The following is a 23,715-nucleotide window of genomic DNA, read 5'->3' as shown; positions in this document are numbered from 1 at the left end:
ACGGCTCGACGGCTCGTTCCTTCTCCCTCTTGTTGCCCTCGCCGTTGGTGCAATGGATTGTCGGATCCGCTCCGCAGGGATCGCGCGTGGGAGCCGCGGGCCGGGGCTTCCCCCTCCCCCTCCCCCTCCCGGACTCCTGCTTCCCCCGAGACCCGGAGCCCGAGGACTCACCCGGCGGCGGAGACCTGAGTGGGCTCCCTCCGCCCCCGCGAAGCCTGCACGGCCGCCGGTAAGAAAGGGGGCGGCGGGCGGGTCAGGATGTGGCGGGGAGGCCGGGCGGGGGCGGGGGAGCCGGGCGAAGGCCGGGGCGGCTCTGCCAGGGCGGCGGCGGCGGCGGCGGCGGCGGCTGCGCTTGCTCTCGGCGTTATGGCGGCTGCCGGGAGCCGATAAGCGGCGGGAGCGGGAGCGCGCACGTGGCTGCGGCGACGACGACGGCTCGACGGCTCGTTCCTTCTCCCTCTTGTTGCCCTCGCCGTTGGTGCAATGGATTGTTGGATCCGCTCTGAGGGGGTCGCGCGTGGGGCCGCGGGCCGGGGCTTCCCCCTCCCCCTCCCCCTCCCGGACTCCTGCTTCCCCCGAGACCCGGAGCCCGAGGACTCACCCGGCGGCGGAGACCTGAGTGGGCTCCCTCCGCCCCCGCGAAGCCTGCACGGCCGCCGGTAAGAAAGGGGGCGGCGGGCGGGTCAGGATGTGGCGGGGAGGCCGGGCGGGGGCGGGGGAGCCGGGCGAAGGCCGGGGCGGCTCTGCGAGGGCGGCGGCGGCGGCGGCGGCGGCTGCGCTTGCTCTCGGCATTATGGCGGCTGCCGGGAGCCGATAAGCGGCGGGAGCGGGAGCGCGCACGTGGCTGCGGCGACGACGAGGGCTCGACGGCTCGTTCCTTCTCGCTCTTGTTGCCCTCGCCGTTGGTGCAATGGATTGTTGGATCCGCTCTCAGGGGGTCGCGCGTGGGAGCCGCGGGCCGGGGCTTCCCCTCCCCCTCCCCCTCCCGGACTCCTGCTTCCCCCGAGACGCCCGGAGCCCGAGGACTCACCCGGCGGCGGAGACCTGAGTGGGCTCCCTCCGCCCCCGCGAAGCCTGCACGGCCGCCGGTAAGAAAGGGGGCGGCGGGCGGGTCAGGATGTGGCGGGGAGGCCGGGCGGGGGCGGGGGCGCCGGACGAAGGCCGGGGCGGCTCTGCGAGGGCGGCGGCGGCGGCGGCCGGGCTGGGCGCGCGGGGGGCGCGTGAGTGGCGCGCGGGGGGCTCCGCGGAGCGCGTCCTAGCGCCGGCGGGCGGCGGAGCCCGGGCCTCCTCGGCGTGGGCGCGGCGGGGCCGCGAGGGCAGAGCCGCGGGGCACGAGCGGCGAGCGCTTGGCCGGCGCGTCGCCCCCGCCGCGACCCGGCCTCCCGGCACGTGGGGGGCGGCGGCGAGGGGGAGGGGCGGCGGCCCAGGCGAGCCCGGGAGGGCGCGGAGCGGGGCGGCGGGAAGTGTGAGGCGGGAAGAGAGACTCGGGGACCGGGAGGGAGGCCCTGGGAGGGACGGGGGTGGGAGTGTGCGTCCGGCCAGGAGACTGACTGGAGCGAAGCTGCGATGGACGGAGGCGGGAGGAGGAAGGCTTCCAGCCTCCTTTCGAGCCCCGCTTCGGAAACTCAGCAGGAGCAGAGTAGCTGTTGAAGGACCGGGCACAGGGGAGGAGGGTTGGGGAGGTTTGACTTCATTGTTGAGACGCGGGAAAGGCTGGAGAGAGCTGCGTGCGCCTGGAGCTTCAGCACTCAGGGCTGTGAGCAGGGCCTCAGAAAGAGGACCGACTCGGGGAAGGCAGATGAGGGGGAAAAGGAAGTTAGAATGTCCAGAGAAAGCCGTTTTGAGGAGCGAAAGGAAGGTGGAAAGGAAAACGAACAGAGGAGTGAACTTTCTCAACACAGAGAGACTTTCGGGAAAGAGGCGGTTTGTTAGAGTCCCTAGATTTTTAAGACTTGTTGAACAGTAAAGCTCTTTGAGGGGTTGGAATTAATCTTTAACATGAGGAATAAATGTTGCGTGGAAGAGTTACTTTTTGGATAACCAGTTCTTGCAAAGAGTCTACTGGACCTTAGTCTCTGGAGAATTAAAATCTCGATCTAGATGTAGAGTTTGCTGTGATGAAGTTGGCAACAGCCTGTTTTCCTCCTCTTTTTTTTTGGAATGGAAATCATCGTAGGACTGAATTCTCTTTGCTGAGGTCAGAGGACAGCTCTGCTCTCAGTCGGCTGTCTCGGTCCTTTCTGGCTGGGGAAGGATCTGACGTCTCCTTCCCCCGCTTCTTCCTCTCCCTCCCCTGCCAGAGATCTCCTTTGTTTATTCGTGGATGGCTTGTAGGTGACTCTCCAGTGTTGTGCTGAAATCTTGAAAGGTGGGAATGCTGTGTCTTGGTCCGTGATTTCTGCCCCAAACCCGTTACTTAAAAAATCATAGTGTATATTCCATTACCTTTTTTTTTTTTTAATGGAATCTCCGCAAGTGCAACCTGGATAAATATTATTTAAATTTTATCATTCCACTGTCGGCTCACCTGTGAAAGTACACGTTTATTTTGATCTGTACAGTTTTTGCGAAGATTGTATGATACTTTTATTCTTCTGTTCTTATGTGAGTATTTTCAAAACTTTGCCTCATTCAAGTGTATGAAGTTCTTGGTGATATGAATTAGTGTTTGATTAAAGGTAACCTTTTCCCCCCTTACTTGGTTTGACAAAGTATCTAATAAGACTCCGTTTTCTATTCTTGGAATGTATGTATATGTTATATATTACCGTTTTTCTTTAGTTAGCTAGTTATCCATAATGTGTATATATGTATCTACACAGCTGCAGTTAGTCTAAAAGTTTTATTACTCAGCAGATATTCTGATTTCTTCTGTCAAAAATAAGCACTGGTGTGCTGTAAATTCTAGTAAGTAGTCAGGAATGTAGTTAATGGAAGCCTAGGTATTTCTGATTGGCCTAGGTAGATTTGTATAAGTTCTAAATAGACTTATCTTTTTCTCTACAGGAAGTTTTCTTATTTTCTTAATATGTTTTCTTTAGGTGAATCAAAAAGGGTCCCAGGAAACCTGTGAATGTTGAAGAAAATTCGTCTGTGACTTTTTGGTATTCGAGGAGGAGTCAGTATTTATATTCATCTTTTAAACTGGGAAGATTTATGTTTTATTTTAAAACTTCTTGATATTTACAATGAATGGACACAGTGATGAAGAAAGTGTTAGAAACAGTAGTGGAGAATCAAGGTAAGCACTTTATTATCAAGTATTTATTATGAAGAGAATGGAAAACTTGTGTGACTCTTTTTAGTTTTCTTAGTAGATGGCAGTTTTCAGGTTCAAATTCTTCCTCTTAGGTATCCAAACAGTAAAAAGTTTCTAATATAAAGAGCTTTGTTGATAATACAGGTTTTAATTATTTTTTTCCTTTGAGATACACAAAGAAGAATTTAAGTATAGAAGTTTGGGTTACTTAAATCTCCTTGGAGGTATATATTGTTTGGGTTAATAACTGAAGCTAGAACAAGTAGGAAAAGAGATTTAAATTGATTTGACTGTTAGTGCACTCTCTAAATAAAGGCAATAAGAATTTCTTTCCTCATCTTTTTCTGGCATTTTATCTTCTACCTGTGCTGTCCAATATAGTAGCCACTAGCCACATGTGGCTGTTTAAATGTAAATTAATTAAAATTACACAGTATTCAAAATTCAGTTATTCAATCACACTAGACACATTTCAAATGCTGAATAGTCCCATGTGGCTAGTGGCTACCATGATGGACGGTGCAGATAGAAAACATTACTATCACTACAAAAAGTTCTTTTGGACAATGCTGATCTAGATATTTGTTAAAGTATTGTTGCAACTCTTTTTTCCTCCTATTTTCTTTAATTTGAGTTTTAATTATATATGAGTGAGTTAAGAGTTCTTACTTGGGCCATGTCTTTTTAAGGAAGATATAGTTTATGGGAATAAGCCATATTAAGCTATTTTAATGTGAAAGAAGCCTCTTCAAATACAAAGACTCTTTAAATTCTTCTGTAGCCCCCAAATTTTGAGTTATCTGCATATTAATAATAAAGTCCATGTAGTTATATATACTTATTGTATGTAGAGATCAGGAATATGGACATTGGAGTGAGACTGCCTGGTTACTTATCCTGGTTCTACTTCTGGTTAGCTCTGTGAATTAGGACAAACTATTTAACCTCTGGGGCCAGCCCCATGGCCTAGTGGTTAAGTTTGGTGTGCTCTGCTTCAGTGGCCCGGGTTCAGTTCCTGGGCACCGACCTACATCACTCATTGGTGGCCATGCTGTGGCGGTGACCCACATACAAAATAGAGGAAGACTGGCACAGATGTTAGCTCAGGGTGAATCTTCCTCAAGCCAAAGAGGAAGATTGGCAACACATCTTAGCTCAGGGCCAATCTTCCTCAGCAAAAAAAAAAAAAAAGAGAGAGAGAAAAAGAAAAAATTAACCTCTGAGGCTTTGATTTTTGCAGTTTTGAAATGGGGATTACGGTATTATTTATCTTATTTGAAGTTGAGGATTAAGTGAGATGCTACATCTCAAGGTCTTAATATAGTTCCTGATATAATGAGCACTCAATATTTGCTTATTATGATTAGCATTATGTTTTATGTAACATAGGGTACTAGATAACTAAAACATTAATTATAGTGATAGAGAAATGTGATGGACAAGAAACAGGAAAGTTTTGGCAGTTAGGAGGGTTTCAGAAAAAATGTTGGGGTAGAAAATGAAGCAGTGGTATATGTATTTGACCTGAGACTTGGGATTTTCTGGTCATTCTAGGAATACTTGAGTTTATCAGCTTTCACAGGTGCACTGTTTGGGTAACAAGAACATCATAGAGAAGAAGGAGTAGTTACAGAAAGCAGCATGATTTAGCAGAACACGTGTTGGTCTGGAGTTACAAAACCTGAGTTGACACCATCTAACTAGTTCTCTGAATGATTTCTCAACTGTAAAGTAATTGAGTTGAACTAAATGATTTTGAAGTTTCATCCTATCACTTTTACAATGTGTAATAAAATTTTAGATAACAGAGTTTCTGGTGATTCTAGTCAAACTCTGTTATCTAAAACTTTATGAATCACCAGAGTTGAGAGGTAAATTAGAAGACTTTTGAATCTCAGGTTTGATTCAGATCTCTACAGGTATATTGACTATAGTAAGTGAATTGGAGAGTCACACTGTCCCGCATTGTCTTATTCATTAGTGAACAGTGAAATGGTTGATAGGTAGAAATACCTAGAGGAGACACAGGAACAAAACTACCTGGAAAATAGGAAGTAAGCCTCTTGAGAGTAAATCCTCTTGTTGAGTATGCGGAGAGATCGCGTGCTGTTATGTTCTGACCGCTTACCTCTTCGAGTAATCTTTTATATATTTTACTGCCATATCTAAAGCAAAGGTGAGTAGTAAGTCAAATTAGATGGTATAGTTGAAAAAAGTTAAACCCTGTGAAAGCAAATTTACTTACAGGAGTCTTTTATAATGCATACTCATTTAAAATAATTGCAAAGCATATTCTGTAATTATTCTGAGTCATCATTTCTACCATACAAGGTATGTGCTTCTGAGAAGTATGATTGTCGAGTTATCTAATTCTTTCAACTGCCTTGGTGTTTGTTTATCAGGAGGAGGAAGACCTGCTTCTATTTTGCTTTCATTTTCTTCCTTACTGCTGTTATGCTATCCTTTTCCTTTGCTCTACTGTCATTGTTACTAACCCTGAGACCCCCTCCCCAAAGCTTTTATAACAGGGCAGTACAGAGAAGGGAGATTGTGCCTAGTTAGTTAAAAGGGTGAGGAGGTGAACTTTGCAGACATAGGGATTTTCTTGCAAACAACAAAAGTTTCAGTAACTATGAATGTTAATATAGAGTGATGAGAAGAGAAATATGCTCTCCTTTTAAAATTAATATACACTGTAAATAGTTTTTAAAGTAAAATTTGATTTTTATTGGCTAGAATTTTTAAATGTATTTTTGCTGTAGCGTTTCTTTTTTCCTTTATGAAAATGAAGCTTATGAAATGAAATAGACTTAAGAAGTCATTTAGCATTTTTGGTTGGTATAATTAGCTTTCTACTAAAAAAAATGGTTTTTTGATTCTTTCCATGTAGAAAGCTCTCTATAACCATTGACTGAAGGGAAGAAGAATACATAGGAAAATGTGTCTTGGGCTGTGCTATAACGGACAGTTTTGAAACTTTTTTATTAAGAAATCTGGGTCAGGATGCACCTGTACGTCAGTTTCAACTCAGCACAAAGTTTATTATGTAACTGAAGTTAAGCTTTCTGAAGATACTATTGGAAGATTTCAGAGCATCAGTTCCTCACTGTGTGGATGTGTTGTTATTTGCAACCAAATTTTTCAAATCCTGGGTAGATATTTTTTATTTTAAAATTATCTTGAATGATGATTTACTCCAGGACTAGATTTATGGGTAAAGACCAGAAATATATTATCATATTTTGCTCATTTTTGGATGATTGATACATGCTTAATACTCAGAAGAATTTCTCTGCTTGCCTGTAGATTAAATTTTTAATAATATGTTTGTCCATGTAAATTTGAGAATTTATTTGAATGACTTTAATTAGTCTCTATCTATTATGCTCTTGAAAAATTCTTACAGGGTGAGGAAGGTTGTTAGTGATGTGCTGTAATGGTCTCAACCATTTAGAATTAATCTCTAGCTGGCAATGGAGCTTTGTGGACTGTAACACTTCAATTGCCTTGGCTTATAGAAAATATTTTAATTATCATTTTATGGTTCAAGAATCTTTGGATCTCAACTTGTAAAGTGTTCTGGGTAGGCAGTGAATAGGGACTATGATCACTGGAAATGTTCTCAATGAAAACCTCCTTTTTAGAAATTCAGAGTTTTAAAGGCTTTTTAGAGGCTTTGAGAAGCCCTAGAGCCTCAATGACCTGTGACATTTAAGGAAAACCGATTCAGAGTTAATTTGAACACGGGGCACGGTTTGCACCATGGATCTGTTAGTGTCCTGTTGAATTCTACTATGGTATACTGTGTTTGGAAACATTGTATTTATGTATACACATACCAGAAAGATTTCTTGCCATCAAAATCAGTTAGTTTCTTTCACTAAATAAATTTGAACAGTTTTTAAAGTCAATACCAGTTAAAATGGTGTTTGCTGAGCTTATTTTGCAGTTATCTCAGAGTTTTAAAAAAAATGTCATTTTTTAAATTTCCAAAGTTTGTGTTAAGAAACATTTTAAGGAGGATGGGAAAGTGTGAAATCACAAAGCCAGAATGGCTAGAAATCATTGAGTTGAGGAAACTGGTTTTTAAAATTTTCTGTGATGTCATTAATTGCAGGAAAGTATGACTCTTTTACATCTCATTTTTGTTATTCCCTATTTCTCAGTTCAGTATGTGCTTTCTTCATCTTTTCCTGTTTTTTCTCTCAAATATCCTGTATATGCTACTAAATCTAAGATCATCTAAGATCGCTTCTTATCCTTTGAAAACTCAATAAATCGTTAAGCAGGAGCCTTAATAATAGGATACTCTGTTTCCAAGCAGAATTTACCTAATTAAAATTTTCACATAATTTCCTAGGATTGTGGTTAATCTAGGTTACTGTAAAGTATTTAGGCTTTTTTAACTGATAAGGCTAAGAGAATTGTATATGACTTGACTTTGCAAGACATTACTTTTATCTACATAGGTATGAGATAATGTGGGGGCAAACATTAATGTGTAGTTACCCCTTTTTTATACAGTAGCCTCCCCTCATCCACGGGGGATGTGTTACAAGACCCCAAGTGGATGCCTGAAACTGCGGATAATACAGAACCCTGTATATACTATATTCTTTCCTATGCATTCATACCTGTGATAAAGTCTAATTTATAAATTAGGCACAGTAAGAGATTAACAACAACAATAATAAAATAGAACCATTATAACCATATACTGTAAAAATAGTTCTGTGAATGTGGTCTCTCTCTCTCTCAAGATACCTTATTGTACTGTACTCACCCTTCCTCTTGTGAGGATGTGAGATGATACAATGCCTACATGTTGAGATGAAGTGAGGTGAATGATCTAGGCATTGTGATGTAGCGCTAGGTTAATATTGACCTTCTGACAATACATGAGGAGGATCATTGAGCCATGATGATGTTGATGGTTGGATGTCATAAGCAGATGATGTCCATGGTTGTTAGAACACAAGCACTGTGATACTGCGATAGTCAATCTGATAACTGAGATAGCTACTAAGTGACTAATGGGCAGGTAGCTTATGCAGCGTGGATACGCTGGACAAAGGGATGATTCACGTCCCAGGTGGGATGGAGCGAGATTTCATCATGCTACTCAGAACAGCACGAAATTTAAAACTTACGAAGTTGGGAATTTTCTATTTAATATTTTCAGACCACAGTTGACTGCAGGTAACTGAAACTGTGGAAGGCAAAACTGCATATAAGCGGGGAAGACTGTACTGTTGAAATAGTTGCTTATTTAAGATCTTGACGACTGGTGGGTTACATATGATATAGTTGGGTTTAAAAATAAGAGTATTTTTTGTGATGAAGAGATAAAGAATAGATGGAGAAAACTTTTTTGTATTTTTTTAAGGAAAATTTAAAAACATGCAGAAATAGAAAAGTTGCAGCCCAAATTTCGGTCCTTGGACCAGCAGCATTGGCGTCACTTGGGAGCTTGTTCAAAATGTAAAACCTTGGCCCCTACCCCAGACCTTCTGAATCAGAATCTTCATTTTAACAAGATTCTCCAGTAATTCGTATTCATATGAAATTCATACGCATATATATGAAGCGGTTCATTCAGCACCTTGCCGCTTTTTTTGTTACTGATGTTGTTATACATCGTTTTTATTTTCTGGGAACTCCCAAAGAACAGTGTCATAGGCCCTGCCATCAAGAGGCTGGGTACATTTCATTGCTCTAGAAACAATAATGCAACCAATAATCATTGAGCTCTTAACTCTGACTGAGCCAGGCATGGTGCATTATGTGAATGTATCACAGTTCATCCTCACAAAACTCCTGTGATGTTCACAGTATTATGAGTCCCATTCTCTAGAAGGAGAAACCAGATTTATAACCATTAAAAAAAATAAAATAAAAAAAAAGCTATTGGGGCCAGCCTGGTGGTGTAGTGGTTAAGTTCACATGCTGTCCTTCCGCGGCCCAGGGTTCGCAGGTTCGGATCCTGGGCGCAGACGTATGCACCACTTATCAAGCCGTGCTGTGGCAAGTGTCCCACAGAAAATGGAGGAAGATGGGCACAGATGTTAGCCCAGGGCCAGTCTTCCTCAGCAAAAAGAGGAGGATTGGCAGCAGATGTTAGCTCAGGGCTAATCTTTCTCACCAAAAAATAAATAAATTTCAAACTTCACTTGGATTTCATTGACTTTTCCATTAATGCTCTCTTTCTATTCCAGGATTCAACCCAGGGTACCATGTTATGTTTAACTGTCAGCTCTCTCCAGTGTCCTCTGTTCTGTGAGAGTTTCTTAGCCTTTGTTTGATTTCCTTAACAGTCATCAGAAGTACTGGCTAGGTGTCCTGTAGAATGTCCCCCAGTTTGGATTAGTCTGATATTTTTGTTAGGATCAACTAGGGTTATCAGTTTTTAGCACGAATATCACAGAGATGAAGTGTTCTTCCAGTCACATCGTATGGGGAGCATAATATCCACGTGACATTACTGTTGATGATAACGTCCATCACTTGGCCAAGGTAGTATTTGCCAGGTTTCTCCGCTGTAAAGTTACTGTTTGTTTTTCCCTTTCCGTGCTGTATTCTTTGGAAGCAAGTGACTGTGTCTGGCTCACTCTCAAGGGGGTGGAGGGAGTGGAAATTAAGTTCATCTCCTGCTGGGAGGGAGTGTCTACATATATTATAATGGAATTCTTCTGTAGAGAAGTCATTTCTCCCCCGTTTAGTCACTCATTCATTTATATAAGCATGGACTTATGTATATGTATTTTATACTTTGGGCTATAATCCAATGAATTTATTTTGTTGCTCAAATTGTTCTAGCCTTGCCCATTGTGAGCTTTCTGTCGAGTTGGCTTCTGTGTCCTTTTGACACATTCCCATTCTTTTGCCCTCGAGTCACTCATTTCTCCAAAGAGCTCTGGTCCCTTTTATTGGAGAAAAGGGTATTAGAAAGCAGATTTGGGTGCGGGGTATGCTCATTCCTACTCAGGTGTCACTACTTCTAGGCCCTCTCAGCAGACAAAGCAGACAGAGCTAGTAACATATGTATATATAGTAAACCACGTATATCGGCATATCTGTAGTTCTTTCTGTGTCTGTCCATCTGTATACATATTAAGGTAAACTTGAGTTTGTACTGATGTCTCCAGCTATAATCCTGAACTACAGGATTCATCCTAACCTTCCTTTCTTGCTCCTTTATAATTTCTATCTCCAACAGAGAAACCTGGTTCCCACCATCCTCTACCTACCATCCATACTCTTCACCCTCAGCATATGGGTAAAGCAGTTGCAGAATTTCTAGGCTATTCTCACAGAAGAAACAAATTTACCAACTAGAATACAGTGTTTACATACAGTGTACAGTTCCTATTATATTTAGCCTTACAGTTTCTAGTCAAAACACCCGTTTTCCAAAGTTACTCAAGTTAGCTTCTGCCCCCCAACCCCCTTCAGTATGGTGATATCATAAATTTATAATAATGTTAGATTCATTTGTCACAGTTTGCATTCCATCCTGGGATACTCAGTCACATGGGTTGATTTTTTTTTAAACTTGCACGTATTACATACACTCTGTGCTACACAGTTTTGTGGGCTTTGACAAATGCATAGAATCATTTATTCTCCGCCACAGTACTGTCAGAATGATTCCGTCATCTAAAAGTTCCCCTGTGTGTCCCAGATTTATGGAATCAAAATTTTCATTGTAACAATATTCCCAGGAGATTTGTATGCATATTAAATTCATATGCATATATATGAAGCTATTCACCTGGAGTCATTCAGTATCTTGCCAGGCGCACACCAATGCACCACTTACCAAGCCATGCAGTGGCAGGCATCCCGTGTGAAGTAAAGGAAAGATGGGCATGGATGTTAGCCCAGGGCCAATCTTCCCCAGCAAAAAGAGGAGGATTGGCAAGGGATGTTACCTCAGGGCTAATCTTCCTCACAAAATAAAAAAAAAAAAAACCAGTATGGAGATTCCCCCCAAAATTAAAAATAGTAGTACCATATGATCCAGCAATTGCACTTCTGGATATTCATCTGAAGAAAACACAAACACTAATTTGAAAAGATATATGTATCCTATGTTAATTGAAACATTATTTACAATAGCCAAGATATGGAAGCAACCTAAGTGTCCATCGATAGACGGACACTTCTATATACCATAAAGAAGTTGGGGGGGATATATATATATATATATATATATATATATATATATACACACACACACACACACAAGGAATATCACTCAGCCATAAAAAAGAATGAAATCGTGCCATTTGCAACAATATGGATAGACCTAGAGGTATTATGCTAGGTGAAATAAGTTAGAGGAAGACAAATACTGTATGATTTCACTCATATGTGGAATCTAAAAAACAAAACAAATGAACAAACAAAACAAAACAGAAACAGACTCATAGATACAGAGAACTGGTGGTTACCAGAGGGGAGGGAAGTGGGGGATTGGGCAAAATAGGTGAAGGGGATTAAGAGGTGCAAACTTCTAGCTATAAAATAAATAAGTCACGGGGATATAAATATACAGCATAGGGAATATAGTCAATAATATTGTAAAATTTTCTATGGTGACAGATGGTTACTAGACTTACTGTGGTGATCATTTCATAATGTATATAAATGTCGAATCACTGTGTTGTACATCCGAGACTAACATAATAATGTATGTCAACTATGCTTCAATAAAAAACCAAAAAACAAAGTTGATAGGCACTATAGATGTCATCTGACTGATCTGTTTTCTTGATGCCAGTACCACACACTGCCACCAATGAATAAAACACTTACAATCAGACTCAGAGAAATACACATTGTAGAAAGCAGGAACATGGAATCCTATGTTGCCATGACAACAAGAAGATAATTCCATTTCAAAAGGATCACCAGCTCCTGTATGAAAAATAAACTTCTCTTCCAAGCAAGGTTTTTTAAATGTTGCATGCAGGAAGGAAAGTATTGAACATCTCACTCCAAATAACTGATTACATCCTTTGGTACCATCAGTACCAACTACAACCAATATGAAAAAGCCACTTTGCTTTCTCCAGGTGTCCCTAAAATGTGAGTGCCAGCAACAGAATGAAACTTCCAGATAGCATATCATTCCCTCTGCCAGGGAATAAAGTAGCTTTTCCTTGAATAGTAACAATCATGCAATCTCAGCAATCTCCTCAAAATGAAATGTTTTGATCTAATAAACTAACCTTATGAATAAACTCATATCCCAGAAGTCTTGCTGTTTTAAATAAATACACCCTTAAAAATTACATGACACTGATGTTCTTTGAGGCTATGTGATAGTAATATTATAGATATAGATTACTTTAGAATTACAAGTAACCCTACAGATCATTCAGTCCAAATTCTTCACATTTTGGATTAGAAAATTGAGACTCAGAGATGCTTAGTGACTCAATCAATGCCGCAAGATGAATTAATACTATTTTGTACTATTATACTGTTTTTGTACTACTGCAGCATTGATACTATGTTTATACTGTGCAGTGTTTTCTATTAAAAATAATCAAAGTACCCACACTTCCAGCAATTACTTACATGAGCAATACTGTAATCTCTAAGGATACTTTAAAATATTTTGCCAATATTATACTTCAGCATGTAGAAGTAACTTCTAATGTAATCTTTTTAACTGTAAGGAGTTAACGAAAGAATAAACTGATGTGTTTCCAAATCTTCCTTGTCCTTTACTGTCTTTTGAAAAACTGGTACTGTAAAACTTCATCAAGTTTTTATTAATTGTAAAAAAACTATCTTATCTAATGAAAAGTGTCCATTATTATATATCTAATTATAAATATAGTATAATTTTAAGTGTATGGCTTTATTATCCAGTTGTTTACATTAACTGAGCTACTCAACATTACAGTCCTACTTTAATGAATAGATAAAAATAATTTTAATTAAATTATTGAAGTACCTGAAATCTAATTTATATACTTATTTCATAAATAGCAATTATACTATATTAAGTTTAGAGTGTTTCTAAACTTTTAGGCTGAAAATAATTATTTTGCCTAATTAGGTAGATATGCCATTGAAATTTCACTTACTATTAATTTTCTTAGCAAAATTTTCATTGAAAACATAAAGGTGAATTTCAGTTAAGCCCCTCTTCAAATTAATATTCATTCATAATTAATGAAATTTGAAATAAAATATTTTATATGTTAATAGTGACAACATTTAAATAACAAAAAATTAAGTGTGCAGGAAAATATTTATCATGATATTTTCTAAAATGAAAAGAATAGGGAAGCTTGAAGAAAAGAGCTTACAAACAAATATATCCTTTTCCACCAGCCCCTTGTCAACCTTAATTACTTTTTAAGCCTTAGCATTACAAAATAATCAATTTAGAAAATAGACCTATCAATATTCTGCCCCAAGTAATTCTTCATACATTTTAGATAAAGGTAGAAGAGCAAAACTACAGAGAGAGGCAAATATATAGACTGATATGGTATGAGCTTCCTTCCCATCTTTTCCGGCCACCAGAACCTTCCCTTTCTGAACTTTTCATTTCCTCTGTAAATGTCGACCAACCTTAACAGTCTGATCATAAGACGGACCAACTCCCTCCCAGATTCCCCCACCACCGCCACCAGAAAATGCTGAAAAGGAGATTCAGTCTTACTGCCACTATTGGCCATACATTAGGAACAAGACCTGAATAAAAGCAGAAGCAATGGGATACCTACCAGTCAGCTCATCCCCTGTGCCACCATATCTAATCTGATGCTTATTTAACAAATGTTAAATTTAACCTTTCTTTGATTTAACCCTTTTTCCATCCTGGCAAAGTTAGTACAACATTGGAAAGAGATTAGCATTCATATGTTTTTTCAGAAAGTAGAAATAATAAATACCCAAAAGGAGTAAATGATTTTAGGAGCAGGAGAAGATTTACAAATTGTCCCTTTATCAAAAGAACAATACAATCTCCTTATTCACACACATACCTGTGTTGAGTTACTGATAGAATGACATAAAAATATGATTTAAAATAATAATAATAATAATCAGGGCTAGATACTGGCCCAGGATATTTGTCTCTATCTCAGTGTAAAGGTTCTTAGCACAATCATAAAACATAAGTTTTCTTGGTTTCTGTTTGGCTTGGTTTGGTTTCAGAATAATTCTTCTTGCCCATCTAATGTAAGGGAACTGGCAACAAATATTAATGTGAAAATTAAAAATTCAAACTTCATTTTAAAATTTATTTCTATTTTTAATATAACCAGAAGATCAAATTTTTCCAGCACCACCACTATCACTTTCTTTTAGAATGCCAAAGTCTAACCCCAATGTGGGGACTTAGGAACCAATCCATCCTTTTGCCAGTTAGGTGGCCTTGGGGGAGAAATTGTCCATTAGCTTTCTCTCCATTTCTTTCCCCCTTCCACTCTTCTCTGTAACAGCCTGAGCACATCAGCATTTCTCTATGGAAAAGAAGCAGTCATCATTGAAGATATTTGATGAGCAAAACTGAAAACTAACGAAATGAGAAAGATTAAGAGACTGTGAGTAACTCACCACCTAGGAACTAAACAGGAGTAAATGAGTACAAAATGGCTCTGAAATATGTGGAAATGAATGGTTGTACTCCTTGGGTATTCTAGATTACATTTTCAAGCACTAAAAGAAAATAATACTTCCAAACTCACTTCTTAAAACTAATTTCAGAATTTCCATTATACTGCAATCCGGATGTGTCTTGTAACATTTACATGTGTAAGGAAGGAAACATAAGTTGCTCTCATCACGCTCTGGGCAATGTTTAGTGCATTTCCAATGCCAGTCCCTTAGGGACAATGGTCAGCTCTCCTGCCTTTTCTTTTCCCTTAAAGACTAGTAAACACCACACTAGATTAGAAGCCCCACTAATTAAGAAATACAGAAGAAAGAACATTCATGCCTCTTGAACAATGAATGCCCTACCCTATAAACGGGTAGTCTGATTTATATTATTTGAGTTTAGTTAGCAAGAAGGGGATCAAATTTTTTTAATCCATAGTTTAAGATATTTGCTGTTGCTTAGAGATAGAGAAATGAGAAAATAAAATCCAACCCCCTCAACTTCATCAAGTCACAGAAAAACACCAAAGCAGACTAGGATAACAGCCAAGAATTGAAGTATAATTTACCAATGTGAATCATGAAATTTACAGATTCATTTTCTATATGGAGAGAATTTAAGAATGCATATGAGTATAATTGCAAAACAATACATAAAAGCTTGAGTCTAACAAAATGTTATTTTAAGGGTTCTATAATATGGTTGGATATGCTCTTAAGATCTAATTTGTATATAAAACAGATATGTTTATGAGTTTCTTTATAACTCTTCGCAATATGTTATATAATAATTTTACTTGGTCAACAAATATTTTAGAGATAGTTATTACTATTCAGAGGTGGTTCGTAGAAATATTGGGTATAATGGAATGCCTCAAACAAAGAGTAGCACTTAAAGAATTTTATGAGAAAGGAAAAGACAGAGATTAATAAAATGTATACACTTGAACAGCATTTTTAATGCACCGGAAAGATGCTGTGCTATGTACATGCAACATTTGAATTAATAAAACACTACATATACCCCAAACATCTTTATGTATACCAAAGCCTTTGATAACTAGCTCTGAAAACCTCTATGCATGTCTATGCCTATTTTATTATCATGCACGTGAAAATTAGTTACTCAAATCATTCTGTGTAGCACTGAGAATATCTGAGAGCCTGCTTTTTAGAAAGAAAGTGGACAGTCACACTCAACAAACAAATTAAAAATGACAATAGCATTCCTTTTGGTTATTCTTTCTCACTCAGTTCATTCTTGCTGGTTAAGGTATAGAAGGAAGGAAGATAAACAAGTCCTTCTCCAAAGATGTTTACTTGCTCTAGAAGCTACCATGAATTTAATTAAGTGCCACCCACCCCTTCTCTGCAGAAGCCTTAAAAAAAAATATTAAAAGGCTGTTTAGTTTTCATAGATAGAGTCTTCTAGATCAACTCTTGAGAAAGGCTAAGAATGTCTCCCATATTCCATTAGCTTGTCTCTAGTTTGATTTCAAAAGACTCTAATTCTCAAGGCAGCCAGGGGCCACAAAAAAAGGTAGGGAGCAGAGAATATCAGAAAAAAAGAAAACGTAAGCAAACTCAAGAAGAATTAAAAAGAATGAAAAGACTCAGAAATGTCTTTCTCTTTTCTTTTACTTTGAGATTATCATAATTTCATTCTTTAGAATCTTTCCTTTTTCTTTATCTAACTTCCATTATATTACTTCTTGGCCATGAGATAATACCTACTTAATCTGCCTAGCATTTATGTCTATGTCAGATCATTTAGTTACACCCTTCTGCCTCCACTCCCTGAAACAGGCCCTCCATAACCACAACCACACCCCAGGCATTAGGAAGTTGATTAGGAAGATTAGATTAGGAAACTGAGGCCCAGAGAGACTGAGCCTTGGCCATTGCCTTGAAATTTAATTGTCTTCTTATGATCAAATGTAAAGTTTTGATATTTTGCACATATATTGTCAACTAACCCCTAATGCAACACCAGGGAGCTAATAAGCTCTATCAAGACGCATACCCAAGTTTCTCTGGCAGTCACCTTATTAACTGCTTCTTTTTGAAAGAATTTACAGGGATATCTCAGTGTAAAGCCAAAAAAGAAACAGAGTTGAGGAAGACTGGCAACTCAAAAAGCCTTATCTAATTATTTCAGATAGAATAACCTCCCACTACTTATTTCTATATCTGATTGTTTTATTTCCTCTTTAAAATTCATCTTTAATGAAAAAAATATAGAATATTCAGAATTTTTACCTAGAGGAGATCCTATATGAATCCTTTTATTTTTCTCCCAGAAGTAGAATAATTCAAACCAAGAAAAGAACAAAACTGAAAAGATTAAAAAAAAATTATACCCACACATAATAGTTGACTCTTTTCCTCACCATTCTGCACCTTTATCTGCTGAATTTTTTTAAAAACCATCAATTTAAAAACATGTAACTTGCACTTTTATTCTCTAGTTCTTTTATGTCTGTATGTTTTCCAACACATTATGCACTGTTGTACATATTAATTGCATTTTTAATATAAATGTATTCTTTTGCATTAATAGTTTAAACCTGTAGACCATTCATTATGATTAGTTATTTGAAGTAAACAAATGAGTCCTTGAAATCAGTTTGTTATATACCACGAGGAGAGAGATTGTTCAGTAAATACAATTGATAAACTATGGGACTGAGGACCTCTGCTGGCAGTTTTAAGGCATTATTTTTTTTAAACCATAATACTGACAAGAGGAAAGGTGAAACTCTCTCTTTAATCTGAAGTATTCCTTTTTACTTAGAATCCTTTAATTGCCTTCCTAAAACTTTAATTATTGGTTCTACCGCACTTTCAGCAATTTGAGTCTTTCATTTCCACAACAGTTGCTTTACTTTTTAAAAAGAAAAACATTAAAAGTAAGACTATTGGATGAAAATATTAATTTTAATATTATTAATGTTTTAAAGCAAATTAAATTTGTTCATGAATAATAACTTCATTTTTATTTGACATAGTGGCTGCATACAGATATATTTAGATGAAGTGTGTATATATAGATATAGATACATCCTCATGACACAGAACATGGAATTTAGTATCAAATTAGAATAAAATTTTAATAACATAATTAAGAAATTTCTCATTTTTCCAGAAACTAGACTTGTTTCATACGTAATATATATCTAGACACCCTTGGAAGACAAGTTTTTATCTAAATGTTCAGAGCAATTTTTTAAAGCTTGAAAAAGCAATTGGACTGGTAACCCTTCACTCCACTTCACCCTAATGTCACTTACTTGTGCATTCTTTCTATTATTCATAAATTCATGTATTATTACGACTGAAAGAGACCTTAGAAGTCGTATAGTTCAGCCCTTTCATTTTACAAGGAAGACATCTGAGACCCATAGAGATGAACAACAGCCTCTACCTGTCCTTGCCAAGTCAGGGCGAGATGAACAGATAACTCCCAGAGACACTCATCTGCTAGGGACATATCTCCTCAAGCAAGAGAAGGGACATGGACAGCAGAGTTGCAGCTCTGGGCCACAAGAACCCAGTTCTGCTGTGGATACAGGAAGACCTAATCTGAGCTTGGTTCCAAGCATTCAAGCTGCTAGGAGGAAGTTTGGATTCAGGGGCAGGAGCAATAATAGTAATCATGACAAACGTTATTGAGCACCAAGTATGTGCTAGGCAGGCACAGTCCTAAGCACTTGACATGGGATAACTCACGTAATCATCACAGCTATCCTGCATAGGATAAAACTGCTAGTATAATTAAGGAAACTGAGGCACAGAGAGATTGAGCCACTTCCCCAAGGTCACTCAGTGAAGGTTCAAATCCATGCAGTATGGATCCACAGCTCATGCTCTTAATCTCACATTATGAGAAAACATAACAAGTCCAAAAATTGGTCCCAAAGGGTCCATCCTAGAATTATAGGTGCCCTGCATAACCTTGAATCAGATAGAGATCTCCCACAGCCCAATTCTATTAGATCTAGAATTCTAGAAATTTAAGAGCTGGAAAGGGCCTTGGCGAACATGTAATCTGGTGCTCTTTAATCTCTTTTGGTTTACAGACTTCTTTGAAAATCTGCTAAAAGGAATAAAACTTGTCCTCTGAAAAATGCATCAACACACATGATGGCACAGCAACAGACACACACAATTATGCATAAAATTTTGTGTTGCTTATGGAATCTCTGAATCCCATTTCTAGATCTTAGGGGACCACAGGACCCCAGATTTAAAATTTCTGACTTAGACCAACCTTCACAATTCACATTTTATATAAAATTGTCTGTCTCGTATCTCTGTACTCAAAGCAAAGAGGCTAGCTTTGTAAGTGACAGTGCTGTCTGACTGTTTTCATGTGATGGCACATATAGAAAATGATAATACTGCATGGCACCCAGGCATAAAGAAAGAAACCTTCTCAAGACCAGAGGTGACCGGCCCCAAGAACCCAGCATCCCCAGACCTCACCAAACCACCCAAGGACTGAGAAGAATCAATATCTCCAAATATCCACACCCAATCACAGCATAGCTGTTGGGAAGGCCTGCCTCAGAGTCCTCCACTAGATGACAAACTGCAAACTGGCTTAGGACACCAGGGCTTAAATTTCCTTCTCACTCCCGAATCCACTTAAAATTCTCACTCCCACACTAGCCCCAACTTAGTTTACATTTTAAACCTCACTTCCCAGATCTTCAAAATAATAGCTAGATGGGGCCAGCCCAGGGGCGTAGTAGTTAAGTTCGTGCGCACTGCTTCAGCAGCCTGGGGTTCACAGATTCGGATCCCAGGTGTGGACCTGTGCACCGCTTATCAAGCCATGCTGTGGCAGGCGTCCCACATATAAAGTAGAGGAAGATGGGCACAGATGTTGGCCCAAGGCCAATCTTCCTCAGCAAAAAAAAAAAAAAAAAAAGAGGAGGATTGGCAACAGATGTTAGCTCAGAGCTAGTCTTCCTCACCAAAAAAAAAAAAATCCTAACAAAATAATAGCTAGATGTATTAGTTATTGATTGCTGCTTAACAAATTAACCCAAACTTAGTGACTTAAAAGAGAAGTATTTATTATCTCACAGTTTGGGTGGGCAGCAGCTTAGCTCAGTGGTTCTGGCTCATCGTCTCTCCATCAGGCTGCAGTCGGAGTGTCAGGTGGGGCTGCAGTTATCCGAGGCTTGACTGGGTCAGGAGGATCTGCTTCCAAGCTCAAGCAGAGAGCTATCGGCAGGAAGCTTCAGTTCCTCGCCACCTAGGCCTCTCTGGGACTGCACACAACATGGCTTCCCCCATGGCAAGTAATACCAAGAGAGACAGAGAACCTCAAATGGAAACTGCAATCTTTTTATCACTTAATCTCAGAAGTGACGCTTCTGCTGTATTTGATTGTCACACAGACCAACACAGGCACAGTGTAGGAAGGAACTGCACCAGGGTGTGAATACCAGGAGGTGGGGTCATTGGGTGCCATCTCAGAGGCTGGCTACCACACTAGTGTTTATTGAGTGTCTACTCACTTACAAGCACATATTTATAAAGTATTATCTCATTTATTTTTTACAGTAGTACTCTGAGATAGATATCCCCATTTCACCATATTGGTCAAAGAGCCTAAGACCAAGGGATGTTAATTGCCCAAGGTCATACAGATAATAAGTGGCAGAAGAGAAAGTCAAAACAAGGCCTATCTGTCTATAAAGATTCACATTCTTTTCAACATGTTATTATATTTCCATGATGTGCTTTGCCTTCCTGAATCTCAATTTTTCTAGACCTCATTTCTCATCTATGAACCCCCTGTCATTTTCTTTTCAGTTCTGACCCATCATTCTATATTTTGCCCACTCGTGCTGCCAATTCCACACCCTCTGATTACTTAGGTCAACAGCACTTCCTCAGACCATATTTCACCCCATCTTCTCAATAATCATGTGAGATGTGCAAAGCATTATGTATCAAAATATAATTGTAACTTTAGTAATAGCTATTGTTTAAAAAGATGTAAAAAAGAAAAGTGTAAAGATGTTGAAGAACAAACCTGAAACATGTAATTGTTTCATTTGCAGAGATTAACAAGTGTATTCCACTGCCAGTAAAAACAGGCTGAAGTTTCAGTGCGGAAGGAGAATGAGGCAAAGTGCAGGTGCCACTGAGATGATTTCCACACGTTTCCTGAAGACTCTACTGATTAAAATGGATACACAACAAGCTACAGGATGAAAGTGGCCCTGTAGAATATCAGCTGGCCATTCAAGTTGTCACTTCAAAACAAACAGGAGTCAAATATGAGAAACTGCCTCACTTGCTGGCCTTTCTGTCTACCAGCTGCACTAAGTAGGTTTTACTGAATGGACTGGTGGGTGTATATTAATTAAAGGAATCCCATCCTAATACCCACCTATCCAGGTATTAACTTCCCTGGATATCAATTGGTCAACATGATATGAGCCAAGTAGATATGTCTAATCTAGTTTTCTTTCCACATATAAAAGAGCCTTAAAAATTGTGCTTCTTGAGATGCATCAAATCTGAAGTTACCCCTCTCTGGTCACTCTGAATAGGCAGTGGTAAAAATGTGTTGGAAAGATGGCGTATGCATATGTGTGCGTGCATTTGTGCATGTGTGTGAGTATGTGTATGTTTGCATGAACGTTGTTCTGTGATTAACAGTGAAAATCAGACTTCTTGTCCTATTTGTACATTGTTCTAAGTCACTCTCACTAAAGTCATGCATTTGTAGATATGACTTTCCCATTTTGGGGGAGCAGGGGATGTAGTCATAATCTTCCCCAACTTAGAAAAAACCCTGAAGCTTAGACAGAAGTTGTGGACCATATAGAAGAACCAAGACTTAAACTCATGTCTCCAAGCTCTAAATCTAATTCTCTGTCTACTACACCAAAGCAGAGAATCACAATCAGAGAAAAACTATTGGGAGACGAAGGGCTTATGATATCGAAGTAAGAAATAGTATCTCCTTTCTCCATCTGATTTTAAAATTAAACAAGAAAAGGAGGTCCTCAAATTCTTTGAAGGGATAGAGCAATCTTACAAACACTGAAAAAAGCTAAATGGTATAGCCCACCAGCCTTAAAATATTTTTACCACTGTCTAAAATGTTCTCTAATTAGTTTCATTGTATTCTTTCCAAGAGACCCTTTATAAGACAAATGTTAATTTCTCAATTAGGAGCACTATACATTAATTCATGTGATGAAATAACCATGTTAGTATAAGCTAGTGCAGAAATTTTCATCGTCCATGGAATCCTGCAGCCTCTGGAACAGGATCTTATAAACTTCCTGGAAGACGAGGTGCGTGGGTGAGTCTCTACCTCTCCCGTACGTCTTCTTTTACAGAGCTATCTCATGATTTTGTCAGTTTTATGTGTTGACATTTTGTTTGAATAAAGAGTTACATTGTTTTTAAAACTCTGAAAACCACTGTATTAATTCATATTATAAGTTCTCTTTTGGTATGAAGATGCTGGGTAAACATTACATCCCTAGGACAAGTAGAAGGAATCACAGGACAAGGCCATTGAAAAAAATCAAACCCAGGGAAAATGTGAAATTCATGAATTCTGTCAATAGAGGGAGTGCTAGGCAAGTATGGAACTCAGAAACAAAAATTTAAAATGAGGAGACAATTCCAATGAGATGAGGCGGTGAAGGGTTTTCCTCTCCCATCTGCAAGACTCAGGGTTTGTTGTATGCTGGGGCTGGCCCTGCAAAAACTGGTGTGCAGCCCTCCAAAAGAAGCTATGTTCAGTGTAAATCTTGAATGTTTTCAAGAACATCTTTGGCAGAGATCTTATGAAGCTAGGAAGGATACAACTGTGCCAGCAAGTTATATATAAAATGCATAAACCTGAGCACAGAGGATTTTTACAGGAGTGAAACTATTCAGTGTGATACTACAATGGTGGATGCATGTCATTATACATTTGCCAAAACCCACAGCATGTACAACACCAAGAGTGAACCCTAATGTAAACTATGGACTTTGCGTGATAATGATGTGTTGATATAGGTTCATCAATTGTAACAAATGCACCACTCTGGTAGAGGATGTTGATAATGGAAGAGGCTATGCATATGTCAGGACAAGGAATACATGGAAAATCTCTACACCTTCTCATCACTTTTACTGTGAACTCTTGCTCCAAAAAATACAGTCTATTTAAAAAATCTGTAAACTTGTCTTTTCCCACTATCAATTGTTATTAGTGAGAAAATTGGATATATAAAGGCCAATTTTGCCCAACTGCTCTGTACCACACACAGATTACAAATTTGTAGTTTTTTTCTAGAGACCTATAAACTATTCTCTCTTAACTATGTTTCTCCCATTAAGAATGAAGAAAGACCTTCATCAAGAGAGGTGGCAAAAGTAATCAATTATCTAGGAAATCAATTATCTAGGAAATGCAAATAAGAGTTTCCCCCTCATCTGAAGTGACAATGGTCATAATATTGCCCTTTATTTATATAGCTCTCAAAAGAGTTTTTACATCAAAAGACCACTCACGTGGTCATCAAAATTACCCTAAAACATGTGTAGAGTAATGAGAAATGAGAAAATCATGCCTCAGAGTATTAAGTGACTTTCCCAAAGTTGTGCCACCTGTATGTTGAACCAAACCTTTTGCTCTTAGACAGATGCCAGGATTCCTGTTAAGAGGGAGAAGAGGGAGAAGACATGAAAAAAATCCAAGTCTGGGCTGATTCTTCGCAAATTTGGTAACAGAAAGGGTAGGTGCCTTTCTCCCAAGGCAAATCCTTCATCTTTATTTTAGATCCTATCCAATCCTACTTCCC

General features: G+C 39.3%; 1 long non-coding RNA gene across 1 annotated transcript; it reads left to right on the top strand.

Moving 5' to 3' along the window:
- The first annotated feature begins 2,620 nt into the window (after nucleotides 1–2,620).
- LOC131402900 (uncharacterized) lies at nucleotides 2,621–23,715 on the top strand. The gene is made up of 3 exons (XR_009219057.1): nucleotides 2,621–2,746; nucleotides 3,042–3,241; nucleotides 23,557–23,715. It is a non-coding gene; the product is annotated as an uncharacterized LOC131402900 (long non-coding RNA).

This window comes from Diceros bicornis, unplaced genomic scaffold (assembly GCF_020826845.1).
Source record: "Diceros bicornis minor isolate mBicDic1 unplaced genomic scaffold, mDicBic1.mat.cur scaffold_331_ctg1, whole genome shotgun sequence".
In the NCBI taxonomy this organism is placed as follows: Eukaryota; Metazoa; Chordata; class Mammalia; order Perissodactyla; family Rhinocerotidae; genus Diceros; species Diceros bicornis.
This window is presented reverse-complemented; position numbering and strand designations above follow the sequence as displayed.